Raw genomic sequence first — 18,124 nt, forward strand, 5'->3', positions numbered from 1 at the left:
TTTTGTTTTGTTGTTCTGAGAGTTCGATTTTCATCCAGACAATTTTTTCTCTCTGAAATTTTTCTAAAGCAGTGTTTTTACTTGAGTGTTCTTTTGGTGTTCTCTCGTTAGCCTGTATTTAATGTGGGATTCCAGAAGCTTTGGATTTAGAGATAATTGTTCTCACTGCAACATTTGAATATGGGGACGTTATTTCATGGACGAACTAAGTGACACAGTGCTTAAGAGTCTGGCCTGATATTTGAGCAGAAAGAAATTGAATACCCACCTGAACATTCAAATTTACGTTTCCGTGCTTTCCATTACATAACATTAGACAAATGCTGTGATGATACTTTCAGGACCGATTCCCTCTCATATTCTTGTCCAGCTAAGCTTTTAATTTGTCTTTAACGTCCTCCATTTGACTTTAAGCTAACTTATGCCATACAGCTGTCGATCTCTGTAGATCGAATGGTAATGAGGTGGCAACCCGTGTAAGCAGTAAGACGTTCGAACTTTGGCCCGGACTCCGTTCTCACTCTACAAACACACTTACATCGATTTATACATCTATACTCCGCAAGCTACCTTACGGTATGTCACAGACAACTTTAACAGTAGATTATAACGTGATGCAGAACGCATCTCTAGCAGCATCTGCCACTGGAGTTGGCTGAGCATCTCCGTGACGCTATTACACTTACTGAAGGTACCTGTAAGGAAAAGCGCAGCTCTTCTTTGTATACTCTCTATTTCCTCTATCAATCCTACCTGATACGGATCCCAGACTGGCGAACAGTATTCAAGTATTTGTTCAACGAAGGTTTTGTAAGATACCTCCTTCGTGGGTGGACTAAATTTCCGGAGGAACTCTTACAATGACTTTCAGTCTGACATCAGTCTTGCCTGTGATTAGTTTTTTTGTCGTCATTCTACCTTATACCGTTCCTTACACATACTCCTAGTGATTATCCTACAATCGCTTAGTCATCGAATAATGTGTCTTTCTGCATACGTATTTGCAGTACATTATATTCGTTTACGTAGAGAGACAACTACTAACCCCTGCACCGAGATTCGATTCTCTGCAGGTGTACCTGCATTTCGCTAGAATTTTCTAGCGTTGAAACTCCTCCTTATGCAACACATAATCCACGAAAAGCCACGTGAAACTTTCAGCGTTATTCACTAGGTCGATTATACATATTGTGAAAAGTAAGGTTCTACAACCTTCTCTTGCCTTTATTTTCGATGGTATGATCCATATCCATATGTGCGTAGGTGTAAGTGAAGTGTATAGATGATTGCCTTGAGTATCGCCAACATAATCATGATATTCATGGGAATGTTCTAAATATTACACCTAAACACACCTGAAGACCGCGGTGGTCTAGCGGTTCTGGCGCCGCAGTCCGGAACCGCGGGACTGCTACGGTCGCAGGTTCGAATCCTGCCTCGGGCATGGGTGTGTGTGATGTCCTTAGGTTAGTTAGGTTTAAGTAGTTCTAAGTTCTAGGGGACTTATGACCTAAGATGTTGAGTCCCATAGTGCTCAGAGCCATTTGAACACCTGAAGAAGGAAGGTACCTTTAGAAACACATAGTGTGAGGAACAGGTCGAACATTTAATTACTGTTTATTACGATATATCTACATTTCTCCTATTTTGTCACGACGTAGAGTAACTGCCCTCAGGCACTGATGTATGGCAAGATCGTTTTAAAATCTGACTCCCCACTTCTGCAGGTATTGGGTTGTAACGACAGCACACTGGTCTAGGGTGGCGTCAGAGAGGTACGTACTGAGGAAGTGATATAAAGACTACGTTTTCTGAGCACAGCTCATTCCTATTATTTCGGTGTTAAGGTATAACCCGTATGAACGCTCAGACACTCAGAAGGTAATCCACCATTACCTCGGAATGTATCGCAGAATTTATTAAATTTAGATAACTAGTAGTTCGAAAGAAAGCGTAAGATCTCTCCTAATTAATAAGAATCTCGTAATATCTGAGTGAGATATTTGGTCGCCTTCAGGGAGATCGCTTCTGATGCACGGCGCTGTGAGGACCGTAAGCGAGTAGCGTGCGTGACTCATGCAATGTCTGTGGCTCCAGCGTCATAACGGTGCTTGAGATACTTGATACTTTTCAGTAGATTCTGTCAGGGTCCCATGGTGTAATGGTTAGCACTCTGGACTTTGAATCCAGCGATCCGAGTTCAAATCTCGGTGGGACCTAACATTTTAAGTATAGAATATTGCTATCGAAAACTTGTCATTCGCGAATTAGTTACAACTGAATGAATAAAATCACTCGAAAATGTGAGGGAATTATGAATACCCTTTTAGTAACATGAGCTAAAATTCAGTAAGGTAAGTTAGAGCTTCACAGCAGCTGAACTTCCAATTAAACTTAAAAATATACAAACCTGTGGCTCTATGCACCTTGATAATTTCAGTAAATTTAGGTTACCATGACCAAGGAAAAGACATGTTTCTCTTGAGAGGACATCCATAACTCCTATGTGTATTATCCATGATTATCAACATCCACCACAATTGTAACAAATTTTTATTTTTAATAAAAGGAAACGGCCAGCAGGTTTCAGGACGAAATTTCAATCTACAGGCGCATCTGAAAAAATTACGACTAAAGTGTGACGACTATATCTATTGTAAAACACTAAAAAACGCAACAAAACTCGTGGTAATATTCTAAAGAGAATACTACTAACGAGTACAAAATATGCTTACGTGCCAGTTACCAGAGAATCACTATTTCAACCCCTGTTCACTCGTGTGGACATTCTAAACATATAAGTGGTATCCTCTTTAGAATATTTATACAAGTTTTGATGGGTTTATTAGAGTTTGACAAGTTGTATAGGTGTCACGTTTTACTTATAATCTTCCAGATGCACCAGAAGATGGGACTGTTGTCCTGAAACCTGGCTATGCTTGCCTTTATTGGAAATAAAAGACTATTACAACTATAGCAGATATTATCAATCATGAATAAAAGGAAAAAAGTACAACACTATTTCTTTCTAGTGTGTCTTGCAGAGGCACTCAAAGAACTCGCAGATTATACGCCACGAAGTCCACTCGAACTGCATTAGCTTTGGAATCGTTGAATGTTTCTTACTTTACGGTTTCATGGAGGCAGTACAAACTTACATATATGTGAATGACTGACAGAATGAATTTTTCTGTATTGTCTCTTTTGTTGTTTGTATCACTAGGTAGACACAGCTTGTAAGTGTGTGCGTTCTAAACGGGTTTAGCGGTGATAATGATTCTACTGCGGACGAAATATTATGTTCAAAAATGGCTCTGAGCACTATGGCACTTATCATCTGTGGTCATCAGTCCCCTAGAACTTAGAACTACTCAAACCTAACTAACCTAAGGACATCACACACATCCATGCCCGAGGCAGGATTCGAACCTGCGACCGTAGCAGTCGCGCGGTTCCGGACTGAGCACCTAGAACCGCTCGCCACCGCGGCCGGCGTAATATTATGTATTATTCATTTAACTTGTACTCAGATTTATTATGAGATAGCATGACGAATGGAAAACCTAGGCTTTTATCATTTGTAGATTTAGAAAAAACTGCCGACACTGTTGAATGGAATACATTCCTTGAAATTCTGAAGGTCGTGGGGATAAAACACAGGAAGTGAAAAGTTATCCACAACTTGAACATGAACCATGCTGCAGTTATAAAAGACTATTACAACTATAGCAGATATTATCAATCATGAATAAAAGGGAAAAAAGTACAACACTATTTCTTTCTAGTGTGTCTTGCAGAGGCACTCAAAGAACTCGCAAATTATACGCCACGAAGTCCACTCGAACTGCATTAGCTTTGTTTAGGTATAAGAATCGAAGACATGAAAGGGAAGCATTAGTTGAGGGCCGAGTGAGATAGTGTTGTAACTTATCTGTTAACTTATTCAATCTGTAAGTTGAAGAAAAAGAAAAAAAGGGGGAGATATTTGCAATGGTAACTAAAGTTCAGTGAGAAGAAATAAATATTCTGCAGTCCGACAACTGACATTGCAATTGTTTCAGAAACAACATACGACTCGGAAGAGCAAGTGATCGGAATGGATTACGTTTTTAAAAGAGTTTGTAAGGCAAATATCAACAAAAGTAACTCAAGGATAGAGCAATGTTGCGGAATTATATGTGGCGATGCTGAGGAAATCGGGTTAGGAAATGAGATACTTAAAGTACTAGACGAGTTTCGATATTTAGGTAGCAAAGTAGATGAAGATGGCTGAGGCAGAGAGGAAATAAAATGCAAATTGACAAGAGCAAGAAAAGAGTTTCTGAAAAACAGAACTCTTTCAACATGGAATATAAATTGCAATGTTAGTAAGTTTTTCTGAAAGTATTGTTCTGGAATGTACGGAAGTTAAATGTGGACGATAAACAGTTCAGACAAGAAGAGTGTAGAAGTTTCTGAAAAGTGTTACCCAAGAATAGATGGGTCGATCGAATAACTAGTGAAGAAGTACTGAACCGAATCATCGAATAAAGAAAGTTACGGAACAACTTGACTAAAAGAAGGGATCAGTTGATAGGGCACGTCCTGAATCATTAGGGACTCGTCAGTTTCGTTATGGAAGGAAGTGTATAACAACTGTTGAGTCAGACCATAGCCTGAGTACAATAAGCAAGTGCCAACGGATGTTGGTTGCAGCAGTTATGCAAAGATGAAGGGCCATTTACAGGATAGACTAACATGGAGAGCACCATCAGATCAGTCTTCAAACTGAATACCACATTCAACAACAAACTTATACTTTTCAACTGAATTGCTCAGCACGAATACTGGAATACGTCCGTGTTCCTTAGAGTAACATTCGGTGTTTGAACTGAAAGAGAGCAGGGAAACTTTGAGGAAAGTGATACATTTCAACAACTTGCAGGAATAACAACGTTTGATTTTTTAAATTTTCATCTGCTATGCAGGTTATTACAGGAGTGAAAGTAAGTATTTTACGAGGTGGTAGTATAGACTCATTCCAATAAAACATTCTGTACAAGGTGTGTGCAGTTTTTATTGGTTACAGAGATACAGCTGTTAGAATATAAACCAAACGGGGACGTTGGTGGTCAATAAAACTGAGCATTTTTGCCTATCCATCTTCGGGGGTATGTCTCATCTGACAGCTAGAATAATGCAAAAACATACCCATCCTTGTAGCCGACAGAACTTCTTCCAATACACAATGCTGAAATCTCGTTTTCAAGAAATTCTAGATAACGGATTCCTGTAAGGAGTTATGGTAAGACAACAGTCTGCACTCAACTCATTATTTAACACACCACACCAGATAAACATAGAGAAGCGTTCTCGAAAACCTGACTCCACAAAGGCACAAAGGTTTTCATCAGCTCATCGATGTGAGTTATGAGTGGTACTAATACTGCAATCAGTGGAACTGGTTTCACTGGCAAGGGGTGTTAATGAGGTTTCTCAGCGATTTACAATAAGCCAACTAGAAAATTCCATTCGTCTGGTTTCATCTCTTGTGCCAAGGTGTGAGTCCACTGTAAATGACAGGGGTAGAGGCAGTGAATGCATAATGTCCACCAAATTCTTGTATGCGGAATAATAATAGATGGTATCACGCTACCACACCACAGGCGGCAACGCGAACAGACATCTTAGACTCTAGCGAGGGCTTGCTGCAATCCACACCAACATGTGGGATGTGCTCCTGAAGACTACGCCTTCGCCCTCACAGTGAAGTCAATATAGTGTTGAGCTAGCAACAGCTCTGCCAAAGTTCGAGATGTCAGCTACAGCAGTCAACATTTTCGAGTAGGAGAGAGCCAGTTAAAGTTTCTGAAGAAAAGTACTTCGCAATTAAAAAAATGTTCCAGGCTATTACGCTGTGGTATTTTACAATATCTATGACCTCTCTGTAACACCTTTCATGGTATGTCCCACCAAAATAAATGTGGTGGTCGCCTGGCTGCAAAACATGTTCCGCAACAGCTGATCTGTCAGTCTTTTCTCTTCTCAGTCGTCCTTGTCCTTTTCTAGTCCTTTTTTGGCCATTCTTTTTATAGTACCCACGTACACCTCCACACAACTATACGGGATCCTATAATTTATTGATTTTTCCAGCGGTTGACCAACATCCTTGGCCTATTATAGATGATGTTCTATCTTCCGAGAGGGTTTGGAGATTACCGCACGGTTCCGCTTTTTTGAAGATTTTTCCTATGCGGTCAGTAACGTCCTTAATGAAAGACAGGAAAAATTTTGATATCATAGGTGCTTGGGCATCGCAGTGGTACCTACGCGATGGTCTAAACGTCTTTTCACCTCAACGAAAGAATTACCATTTTTGAGGAATGCGCCGGTGAGATGTTTTAATTCCGCGTCATGCAGCTCTGGTTTGAAGCTTTTCCTTTACTCTATCCGCCCACTTTTCTATGATACCTCGCTTTTGATGCGGGAGGTGGTTCAAATCCCGGTGTAGGTAACGATCTGTGTGTGTGTGTTTTCGGTAAATCATTTGGCCAAAGCTACCATCTTCTTTCTTGAAAACCAGCACAGCAAGAAAATTCAATCTTCCGCCTGCCCGCTCCTCCATGGTAAACTGAATCTTCGGACTGATCCCGTTGAGATGCTTGTCAAGATGACCCAGTTTCTCCCTGCCAAGCCGCCACAAAACAAACGTATCATCCATGTACCGGAAACAAAGATTCGGTTTCTTCTTCGAAGTTTCTAAAGCATGTCCTCTAATTTTTCTATTCTCGCGCGTTCAAAACATGTGACGTCACGTCACTGAACAGAAGCACGCGGAAGCGGAATTTTGATGTAGTCATTAACTAGCCAGGGTGTGAATCGCATATTCAAATAAGCTACGATCCCCGTTGAAAATTTCCTCAGAAGATGGGGACGAAACGTTGGGTTTTAAGTTGAAATCCATTCGACTGGGGCGTAGTAGCCCGGAATATTTTATTAATTGTGACATTTCCGCCCGAGAAAGTTTACATGTTACAATTACGAAATGTACTTCGTAATACTGAACATTGTACCTCAAGAGAACAGTTGTTGATTAGTGCATCAAGTAATGCTTTGCTAGTCCAGCACAGTTGCAAATTATCCAGTACTCCTGTGGCCAAGAAGTGTGTCAAAGGTAAATAAATCTATTATTCATTTATGTAATAAAGTGAATTAATAATTCGTTGTAATTAAAAATGAACAATCTCCTATAGCCCTACAAGAACCCACAGTTGTGGTCAGACGATACTAGTTTCGTCAGGTCACAACTCAATAACTGCAGAAATTCAGCGTGTGCTTATTGAAGGACTGTGGTCTACCAGCTCTGTCGCCTACTTCATTGACACTGTTCGTTTGCACGTTAAGATGAAACAATTTGTAGGGAAGCAGCCTACTCACGCCGTATAAAATTCTCATCAGTCTTTCCATTGTGTGCCAGCCTAGTCCGCTGTAACTAGCTCTGACGCCATAAATATTTGCGCAATACTTTAAAAATCAAGTAAATAACCTGAAACGTTTCTAGCATGTCAGGAATAATACTAAATCAATATGTGTTGAATATCAGTTCAATAACTTTAACCATTTTCGAAATTTGGACGTTTTTCTGTAAAAATCATTGGCGCAACAGAAAAGAGCTAGAGACTTAAAAATTTATATTTAGATTCTTTTTTCATAATAATTTAGTAGAAACATTCTTCTGGATCTCACAAATTAAGATTTTAGTTGAAATTCATGATTTTCTGGTTTTTGTCTTAAAAATTAAGGAAGCAAGATAGATTAAGTAGGCTAATAAATAAGGCTAGGATGTTTAAGTAGAATGGAGATCCGCTATAATCATAAAGATGTGAGAAGTTTCAACTCAATAACTATATAACTATAGCGATAGCGTATCTCCAAAGGGCAAGTTCAGAGCTCGTCTACTGTGTGTAATGAGATTAAATTAATTCTCTCACCCAAAATAATTGACTTAGCCACGTCAGACTTTTATTATGATTACTTACCTGTGTGCCGAATGCACATTTAAATTGAGAGCTTCATCGGCCATCAGCAAAGGAAGTGATGATTTATTCAATAACTTAAAGTGGTGCTTTACTAGCCCAGCGGCTAGTTGGGAGAGCCGATTTGATCGGGCGTTCCCTTAGCCGTCCGCACCGCGGCTTTATATATAAGAACGCTGCGCGAGAGAGAAAGGCCCCAGTTCTCTCCAGACGCTGAATAGCATACCACCTGTGTCGGGAGTCGCGTCGCGTCGGTATCATTGCTACGAACAGCCTCGGATGCCGTAATAAGTTACTCGGGATACGCGTAACCATGAAATCATTTTCGAGTGAAGTGTTAATTCTGGGATGACTTTAATTATCTATCTTCAGTTTGCGTATGTCGTATTTTCACGTGCCGCCGGGGGACAAACATTCTACCATTATTTAGCGTGGTGTTTGATGAACATTATCATCAAATTATGGCGAGCATTCACTTAAACATTTAATTTGGACAGTTATAGTTGCATCAGCGCATTAGACTCTGAACTGCTCTGGTAGTTGGATTGTGTGGATTCCTTTTTTTGATCTGTGACTTCTAGAATATAGCGAACGTTTTTACAGGATCGTTTTTGATGATGAATCCCAGACAATCTCCTAATTCCTCAGAGCTATAAGCTGTAGCTATAAGTGTATTTCTCAGATGAAGTGGGCACTAGGAATTCTAATTACAGGCTTCACGTTTTGCTAATCGCTTTCTGGTTGCCAATATTGTAGTTAGAGAGCCAGTGCTGAGAACGGCAAAAGACAGCATAAATAATAGGAACATTTATATAACAATTAATTCCATCTGCACCCCACATATGGTTAAACGGCAGGGAATTGCATCTTTTCTACGTTACAAACCATATATTATTAACAAGTATTAATTTCAACCAGCCGCCCCACATATGGTGCATCGGCCGGGAACTAAACTGAATAAAAGTAAAAGTGATTTTTAAATATTCGAATTCGGGAGTGAAATGCGACACGCAACTGAGTGACAGAACAGTGATAGTGTTACGTGTGCATGTGGACGACGCAATTGGATTAACAACGCATCTGGATTGACGGAGCTGGCGCTGAGTCTAGCTGCACTGCTGGCATCGCGAGAAGCCAGTTTCGCTTCACCGCAGTCGTCTGCCGGAGCAACGGGAGCCGCGCCTGCAGTTGCGGGCCTCGCAAACACACAGCAGCCGTCGAAGTGCCGTCTGCAGTTCAACGCGCCGCGTCGCATCAGTAATCCTGGTACTCCGCGCCGGCAACGCCATACGTCATGCAGAAAGAACTAAGTTAAGTGCAAAGCTGTTAAAAATTTTACTAACCTGCACTAAAAGACTGTCGGCGATGGAACACCCTGAAGAAACCGAGGTTAAACTTAAATCAGAACCTATGTCTGTTGAGGGAACTGTAAATTCAGACAGCGATTCAAGTGTAAATATGCATGAAAATAGTAATGTTAAAATGAAATATGAAGTATTGTCTCCTGACAGTAGTGTGAGAAGGGGCAATGATTCAATAATAGAGACCCCTGTAGTAAAGCAGAAAGCAGAAATTGTTAATTTATTGGATGATAGTTTATCTGATGAATTAAAAACGAAATAGTCATCAGGAGATGGTAGAGTTTAAGACGGAGAAGTTAGATACGACTAATCAATCAGAAGTTTCATTTAGTTTTGATGATTCTGGTGTTGGAGCTAGTTTTTCGTCACCTGAGTGTGATAAAAAGCCAGATAGTGAGCAACCCAGATACTGGGGCTATTGATTTAAATGTTATATTACAAGCAATAGCTGCCAGTAATGAAAAATTGTCAGCCAGTAATGCAAAAATGTCAGCCAGTAATGCTAGAATGAATGCTGAATTAAAATCTGATATAATTGAGGTAAATAACAGGATTGTGGCCAGTCAAACCAATTTTAATAAACGGTTTGAGGCAATGGACAATAAATTAGAATCCAATAATGCTGAATTAAACTATCAGATTGTGGCCAGCCAAACTAATTTTAATAAACGATTGGAGGTAATGGACGATACCTTCAAGGCTGGTTGCAATAAGTTGAAAGAGGATTTGGACAGTTTGAATTATAAAATTGATTACAACCATGAGGATATTAAGAAAAAGGTTGCTCAACAATTTTCTGAAATGTATAAAACAGTAAAATCCGAAGTTGCTGAGGCTCGCAAAGACTTCCAAATGGAAGATGCGAAGCTGGAGCACAAGTTAACAGAAAAGATCGAGGCGGAATCTAAACTGTGCTCAGATAGGTTTAAAGATGTTAATATAAAGGTAAACATATGTCAAGCAGAATTAGATGCAATCAAAACGGATACTACTCATATTGTGCAAAGAGTAGATAATGTTGAAATAAGAGTAGAAAATATTAGTACTAACATTGCTAACATTGAGAGTAAAGTAGCTTCAGTAACTTCTGGTAATGGTAGTATGCAACAAGTTGTAGCTGCAAACGCCGCTTTTATCGGGTGTCGGCAGTTCTTGCGGTTCGATCCAGATAAAAATACCCACCCGCTAGATTTCTGGAACGATTTTGAAGATGTGATTCCACCAACTTGGTCTGAACGAGAGAAAATCTCATTTATTAGAAGCCATTTAGCAGGTGACGCCATGCGTTGGTCAGCTGATGTTATGTTGAAGTGTAAAACATTAGCGGAATTTAAAACAGCTTTCATTAATGAGTATTGGTCTAGTAATAAGCAAAATGAAGTGTTGAGAGAATTTTGGAGTGGAAAACGCTTTCATGTAGGCAAGGAATCTATCAAAGAATTTGCTAGGTCATGGATCTCACGTTTGTCACATTTGGCCGAAAAGCTAAAACCTGAAATGATAATACTAGGTCTTGAAGCCAAACTGCCATGATATTGGCAAACTAGAATTATATCTGCCCATAGAGACAATCTGGATCGTTTCATTGAGTATTTGGAACGTGTAGAACGTGTTGCTGCCAATGAGGAGCAAGCACGTAATAACAGGAATGCTAATAACACTAGTAGTAATTTTAAGAACGAGCAGAATGGCAATGTAAACATCAGAACAGTAGGTGTTCGCCATCCTAAGAGAGGTAGGCATTGTAGAAATAATTATCAGAACCAACAATGGCATCCAAATGATAGTAATTTTGTTCAGAACAAAATTATGCAGGTGTGGAAAGCAATGCTGTGCCAGTTAACTATAATGGAAGTAAAGGAAGCAGTAGTAGGCCGAGGCAGGAAAACTAGTTCGCGTCTATGAGGACACTGGCGCTCACCAGGCGGTTATTTTTCCTAAGCCAGTAGTTACAGCAATTGGTAAGACAGATCAGAATACTCAGACTGAACATCTGGATGAAGGGTCTGTAGCATCTAAGGATACAGCAGAAATATTAGATCACTCACAGTATTTGATAGATACCGTGTTAGAGACGCTTTCTAAGTGGGAAGAGAAAGAGAAGGCGCAGCAGTGTAACGGTAGGGAAGAGCTACAACATACTGAATTGTCAGGTGAAGAAGCAGAAGAAATTCGTGCTTATATTTACGATGAGGATGATGTGCTTTTATCTAAAGTGCGTGTGCAGGATGTTGATACTGTACTAATAGATTTAGGACAGGAGTTAAGTGAGAATGTGGAGGGTAGCCTGTTGGGGGTCGATGAACCCAGTTACTGTAACCAGTTGTCACTTGAGAAGGAACCCGACGATAATAGTGAAAGTTGTTTAGCTGTAACTAGTGTTATGCCCGGTCTGGAGGTGCAGAATCGCTCAGACTACAATAATTTGGGTCATATTCAGCAAACTAAATGTAATGAAGTCGTGCGGTGTTTCGATTTGAAATTAATAGACCGACTGGAAAAGGCAGCTGAAAATGTAATTCAGGAAACCCCTACACACTTTGACCTAAATGTAATGAAGACAGATGTCGATCACTTTAGTTGGAGACAAATCCAAAAGGAACTATTGAATGAATTTGAGGAACCACCTGTACAACCTAGAATAAGCCACCCTATAATAATAGTGAATATGTTGGGTATCAATGTACGTTGTCTCTTAGACAGTGGAAGTGAGGTGAGTGCGATATCTCAATCCTTCTTTGATGCGTTACCTGGTAAAGACAAGCTTACAGTAATGAGGGTATCAGGACTAAGAATAATTGGTGCTACTGGTAAGGTGTCAAAAACGATAAAGCAAGAAGCTTTGCTGCCCTTTAACATTAATGGTAATTTAATTGATCATCCATGCTTAATTGTAAATAATCTCTGTATTGAGGTTTTAATTGGCATAGATTTCTTGTCGAAATATCAGAGTGTTGTTGACTTTGAAAGAAGCCAGTTAAAAACGGTCTTGCCGATAACCGGAGTAATTACGGTGCCTTTTATTGATAAACATGTAGTAACTAATGATGAAACTTGGGAGCTGCCTATACGAGTTCTGAAAAATAGGAGATATTGGGACGAAGGTGTCAATCTTAGTAAAAGTAAGCTAAACACAGAAGAAGAAGCAATTATTTTGGACAAAATAGAAGCTAAATTGCAGGAAATCGATAAAATTTCAGCTAATCAGATGGAAGAACTGAGACAGGTTTTAAAAAGGCATCATAAGGTATCTTGAAATCGACCTGGCGTGGTCAAAGGTTATGAATGTCAATTAAAGGTGAAACCTGGCCAAGTGTTTTTCAGGAAGCCATACCAAATACATGTAGCTAGGAAGGAGGCGGTTCGAAAGGAGATACAGAGAATGCTAGAGTGGGGTGTGATTGAAAAAGCGGTCAGTGAGTACAATAATCCTCTTGTTGTTGTACCAAAAAGAGACGGGAGTGTCAGATTGGTCTTGGACGCTCGTTGGTTGAATGAAATAGTGGTTAGGGAAAGTGATAGACCGCAGAACATGGACGAGTTACTGCAAAAGTTTCGGGGAGTAAAATTCTTAACTTCTATGGACATCACGTGTGGACATTGGAATTTGCCACTGGCGGAAAGTTCAAGGAAGTACACAGCTTTCTTGTACGAAGGAGTTTGTTACCAATATCGTGTGGTACCTTTCGGACTTAATATCTCTGTTTGTGCCTTCGTACGTGTGATGTGCCATGTTTTAGGACCAGCCTTAAGTAATAAAATAACAGTCTACGTAGATGATCTGTTAATAGCAACTCCTACCTGGGAAGAACACATAGCTTTATTAGAGGAAGTGTTAGAGGCTATTGAGAGAGGTGGCATGAAACCAAAGATTGAAAAGACAGAGTGCGTTAAAGAGGAAATAGGTTTCTTGGGATATATGATAAATGGAAAAGGTATTCTGCCTGACCCAGGCAAGCTAGCAGTCACTGAAAAATTTGAGGCTCCCAGAAACAAGAAGCAGTTGAGATCGATGTTCGGTCTTTTCGGCTTCTATAGGCGTTTTGTTAGTGATCAGGCTTTTAATGCGCCCTGTCTTCACCTCCTGCTGAAAAAGACTACCCCTTGGGTTTGGACAGCAGAATGTCAACAGGCGTTCGAGGTGCTTAAACAATCTTTAATTACTAGTCCTATTTTACATCATCCTGATTTTGAAAAACCATTCTGTATGTCTGTTGATGCTAGTGGCTATGGTATAGCTGTGGAGGTATTCCAAGTAGAAATAGAGAACGAACAAGAAGTGCACAAGACTATAGCTTTCGCAAGTCGATCGTTACAGGCAGCAGAGAGAAATTATGGCATCTCAGAACTGGAAGCATTGGCAATTGTATGTGGGGTACAGAAGTTTGAGCAGTATCTATTAGGTCACAAGATAATTGTTTACAGTGCCCATAAGGGTTTGGCCTTTTTAAAGACCTATAAGTTGAGGAATGCTCGTTTGGTAAGATGGTCATTGTATGTCCAGCAGTTTGACCTTGAGGTTAGATATATTCAAGGGAAAGACAATCTGGTAGCTGATGGGTTATCTAGAAGTGCGGAGCTCTGTGATGACGCGGGAATTATAGCAACAGACTAAGTGAAGTACGAATGTTTGCGTTGCGCGAAGTAAAGGAAGAAAGTGCATTAAAGAGAGTGATTAAGAACTGGAGACGTGAGCAGAATGCAGATGACCAGCTGAAATTAGTGAAGAACTATTTAGGAAATGCGAACTATCCTAAGGTTTCGCAATACTATTGTCTGCATAAAGGTATTCTGTTTAGGAGGAAAAAGGTAGGTGTTTCTGAATGGAAGCTGTGCTTTCCCTCACAACATGTAGATTTACTAATCGACTATGTACACCTGAGGTATGGGCACTATGGTGCAAAGAAGTGCATTGCAAAATTAAAAGAGAAGGTTGTGTTAGACAACATGTACCACCGTGTTGCCAAGCGTCTAGCATCTTGTGTAGTGTGCCAGAAAGTCGGTGCTGCTAACACAAGAATACAAGGGGATATGCATTCAGTAGAGCCAACTGAAACCCTATTTGCGGAAACAGTTTTGCACTGATATGCGGCACTTAATGGAAGACGACGATTTCACCCGCATGCTGATTTTCAGCTATGAGGCTACTATCTTTCAGCTGAACGGCGCAGTAAACCGGCACAAGGTATGAGTATATTGAGCAGAGAATCCCCACACTGCTGTCGAATGTCACGGTGGATCCCCAAAGGTTAACGTGTTTCGTGCTTGGTTAAGGCATAAAGTGTTTGGTCCCTTCTCCTTTGCAGGGGCGACGATCGATGGACACTATTGCCTGGACATGTTTCAAGTGTAGCTCATGCAGGAATTGCAAGACGGTAGTGATAATTTTATTTGACGTCACGACGGTTCTCCACCACACTTCCACAATGATGTTCATGAGTTCTCGGATACTGTGCGACCACATCGATCAATCTGATGTGCATCAGCTAGAAATCTGCAGTTTCTGGCATGATCGCCAGGTTCACCGAACATGACCATCGTGTGATTTTTACATGTGAGCTTACATGAAAGAATCTGTTCGAAAAACACACCCTCACATCCCCAAAACATCGCTGACTTAGGGGGAAGTATAAGGGCGAATGTGAGCCGAACTGGACTATAGACTGGACGTGTGCCGTGTGACTAAGGGTTCACGCATTGAACATTTGCGAACACAAAATGATAAAATTCTTGAATTGCTGTTTCTATACGTAATTATAATTAAATAATAACGTAACTCAATACAAAGAGTTTTTTACAACCAATTGAAAGTGTCTCGATTCTTTTGAATAGCCCTGTATTATTAGGTTGATGCATAATATCGTAGCGTTTTTACAAAAGTTTAATAAACACAACACATACACGTAACAGATACTTTAGTCAACAATAATACATACTCCTTCACTGTTACAATAGTCTGCCAACACTGAGGTAACTTTACGAGTCCACGACTGTAGAAACAACATGGTTTCATGGTGAAGATCGCATCGAGCCATATTCAGATCGCCTTTTGATTATCACTGAATGTTCTTTCAACGTTGTTCGATAGAGCCGAAAAAGTGAAAATCTGAGGGCGCAACTTCTGTATAGTGTTCTTCGTCAGTCTAGCAGAATGTGGGCGGGCTTCATCGTTGAACAGCACCACTGCACGGAGTCTGCCTGGTCGTTGCTCTTAGACTGCGTCTGCACAGATGCCTCAGTTCTTTACAACAGATGTCAGCAGTGATCGACCTACATCGGGGAAGCAATTCGTAGTACATCACATTGTCGCTGTTCCACCAGATGCATAAAATTATCTTTTGTGAATGCGCGTGGGTCTTTGTATGGGGATTTGCTGCTTTGTTTGGGCTCAACCATTCCTTTCTTTTCCTTACGTTATCATGAAGACACCAATTCTCGTCACCAGTAAATATTCAGGACAGGCATGGTCAATATCGTTCACGAGCCAGTTGATAGCGATCAAGAAGAGATGCATATGTGGCCACCCTTCAAGTTTTGTGCTTTCGACTTAGAGCACACGGCACCCAATTTTGAACCTTCCTCAATGCACGCAAATGTCACGCGGTTGTGGAATGATCACAATTCATCACATCTGACAGTTCTCAATTACACTGACATGGATCGTTGTGAATTAATGCGTTTAAACAATCTTCATCAAAACCCCGAAGGTCTTCCTGAACGTGTAGAGTCACCAATGTCAAAGCGATCTTTCTTAAAACGAAGAAACTATTTTCTTGCCGAGCTCTGTCCAATCGCATTATCCTCATACACTGAGGAAATGGTTCTGGAGGCCTCCGCTGCTGCCACCCCTCTATTGATCTCAAAGAGAAGAGTATGTCGGAAATGTTCCGATTCCTCCACTTGGCACTCCATTTTCTAGGGTTCAAGCCTCTTTAAATGTCAAAATGACAATATGTGAACTGAAATAGCAAGAGTGATCTACGAATAAAAAATGACAATGACAAATAAACCCCACAGCAACACGCAAAAAAACAAAAAAACCCTACGAACTTATGCACCAACACAACAAATGTTAAGAATTTACGCCCACATAACAACCTCTAGCCACTTTCCACTCCCACCGTTTTCTGTACCACGCAACAGATCCTGATTGCCGTATAAAATACTTGAAAAATAGTGTTACGTTTTATTGCAACGTTTTTGTTATGCCTTAATGATTCATAGGGCGATTGCGTAGTTACAACCAAAAGAAATTAATATATCAAAAACCGCCGTCTTATACTGTTTAGAACAGAAATTTAAGTCTAGAACAAAGTGGTATATGTATCTCTAGCTTGACTAAGCTCACATCTCATCCAAAAATAAACTACATGTGCCACCGCACTGGCGGATGAATGGAGCGGTAGCGGTGGTAACAAGACACGCGACCAGCGAGCGTGACTCAACCCAGCACCTCTTACCGGTTAAACAGTTACAAGTACTCATTCCCAGTCCGTCGTAAAGACAGGGTCCCATGGTGTAATGGTTAGCACTCTGGACTTTGAATCCAGCGATCCGAGTTCAAATCTCGGTGGGACCTAAAATTTTAAATGAAAGTTTTCGATGTACGACGCTTGTTGTATGATGCAAATGTGTTCTGCAGGAAGAACATGTCGCAGATTAGTTGCAATCAATTCGCGAAAAGGATGAAAGCAATAAGCGGAAAAGCTGATTCATCGCCTGAGCGGTAGCAAAATACGATACAGCAAATCTGTGCAGCTGCTGACCTTTGACTCAGAGGCGATTATATGTTTACAGTATTTCAGGCGTGAGACATGGATAACCTAAGATGAACTGCAGCTTGGCCGTCCAGGAAAGATCAATTGATGGACGAGAAAGAACTTTATCCAACTGCTTCGTTTCAAGTTGAGAGTTTCACATTAATCTAGACTCCTAAACTTATTTCATTTCAACAGTATAACGTGTTCGTTGACTCGGAATTATAGATGGAGAGATTTTTCATATCAGTACCGAAAAATCATATATGTTTGCATCTGGTGCGTGACATCATTTCAAACAGTTTAGCGTTCGTTATTAACTGTTGTTCATAGTTGTTCAGTTAGTGCGAGAGACATTTTTACTTAACGCTGATGAACTGTTCTTCATAGCAGAAATAGCTTACGAAAAGATATGAGGAATGTAGCACACGAAGAGCATACAGCTTTTCAACATTGCCCTTTATAATCAGCAATAAAACGCAAAGTTACGACTTCTCTGTTTTTGTAATTTGATAATTTTTATGGCACAATTAGCTAGAATAGCAGAAGACACGTGGGTAGCACTGCCTCGTTGAAGCACTAAATTTGTGCGAAACAGTCTGTGTTCATCTGAGAAAAGATGGAAGGTGTAGTGGAAATAGAAAGTGGAGTGCAGGAAGAAATGCAATAAGCAAATGATGAAAATATTGAGGAAGGCATGCCTGGGAGCAGAAGGGCTTCCTTCATTTTGTACACGATCGCTCAGGTCTACGCCACGTAGCTAGATAATGACAAACACGAATGGAGAAGCATTAATACTAAACTTCCTAGTATTTTGCGTTAGGGAAACACAATAACTCTGAACTCTTTTCATTAACCTAATAAAAGTAGAATAATGTGCAGCTGTTTTATGAGTGTATAATTTTGTAGGTTTTGTTTTTGATGACACTTTTTCAATAATTTCAAGATCTACTGCAATTGTCCCTAAAGTAAAGTTCGTTATAATGGTTTG

At 40.3% G+C, this 18,124-nt stretch overlaps 2 non-coding genes across 2 annotated transcripts; both read left to right on the plus strand.

The window, feature by feature from the left end:
* Positions 1 to 2,147: 2,147 nt before the first annotated feature.
* Trnaq-uug lies at positions 2,148 to 2,219 on the plus strand. The gene has a single exon. It is a non-coding gene; the product is annotated as a tRNA-Gln (tRNA).
* Positions 2,220 to 16,883: 14,664 nt separating this feature from the next.
* On the plus strand, positions 16,884 to 16,955 carry Trnaq-uug. Its single transcript has one exon. It is a non-coding gene; the product is annotated as a tRNA-Gln (tRNA).
* Positions 16,956 to 18,124: the final 1,169 nt, after the last annotated feature.

This window comes from Schistocerca americana, chromosome 2 (assembly GCF_021461395.2).
Source record: "Schistocerca americana isolate TAMUIC-IGC-003095 chromosome 2, iqSchAmer2.1, whole genome shotgun sequence".
In the NCBI taxonomy this organism is placed as follows: domain Eukaryota; kingdom Metazoa; phylum Arthropoda; class Insecta; order Orthoptera; family Acrididae; genus Schistocerca; species Schistocerca americana.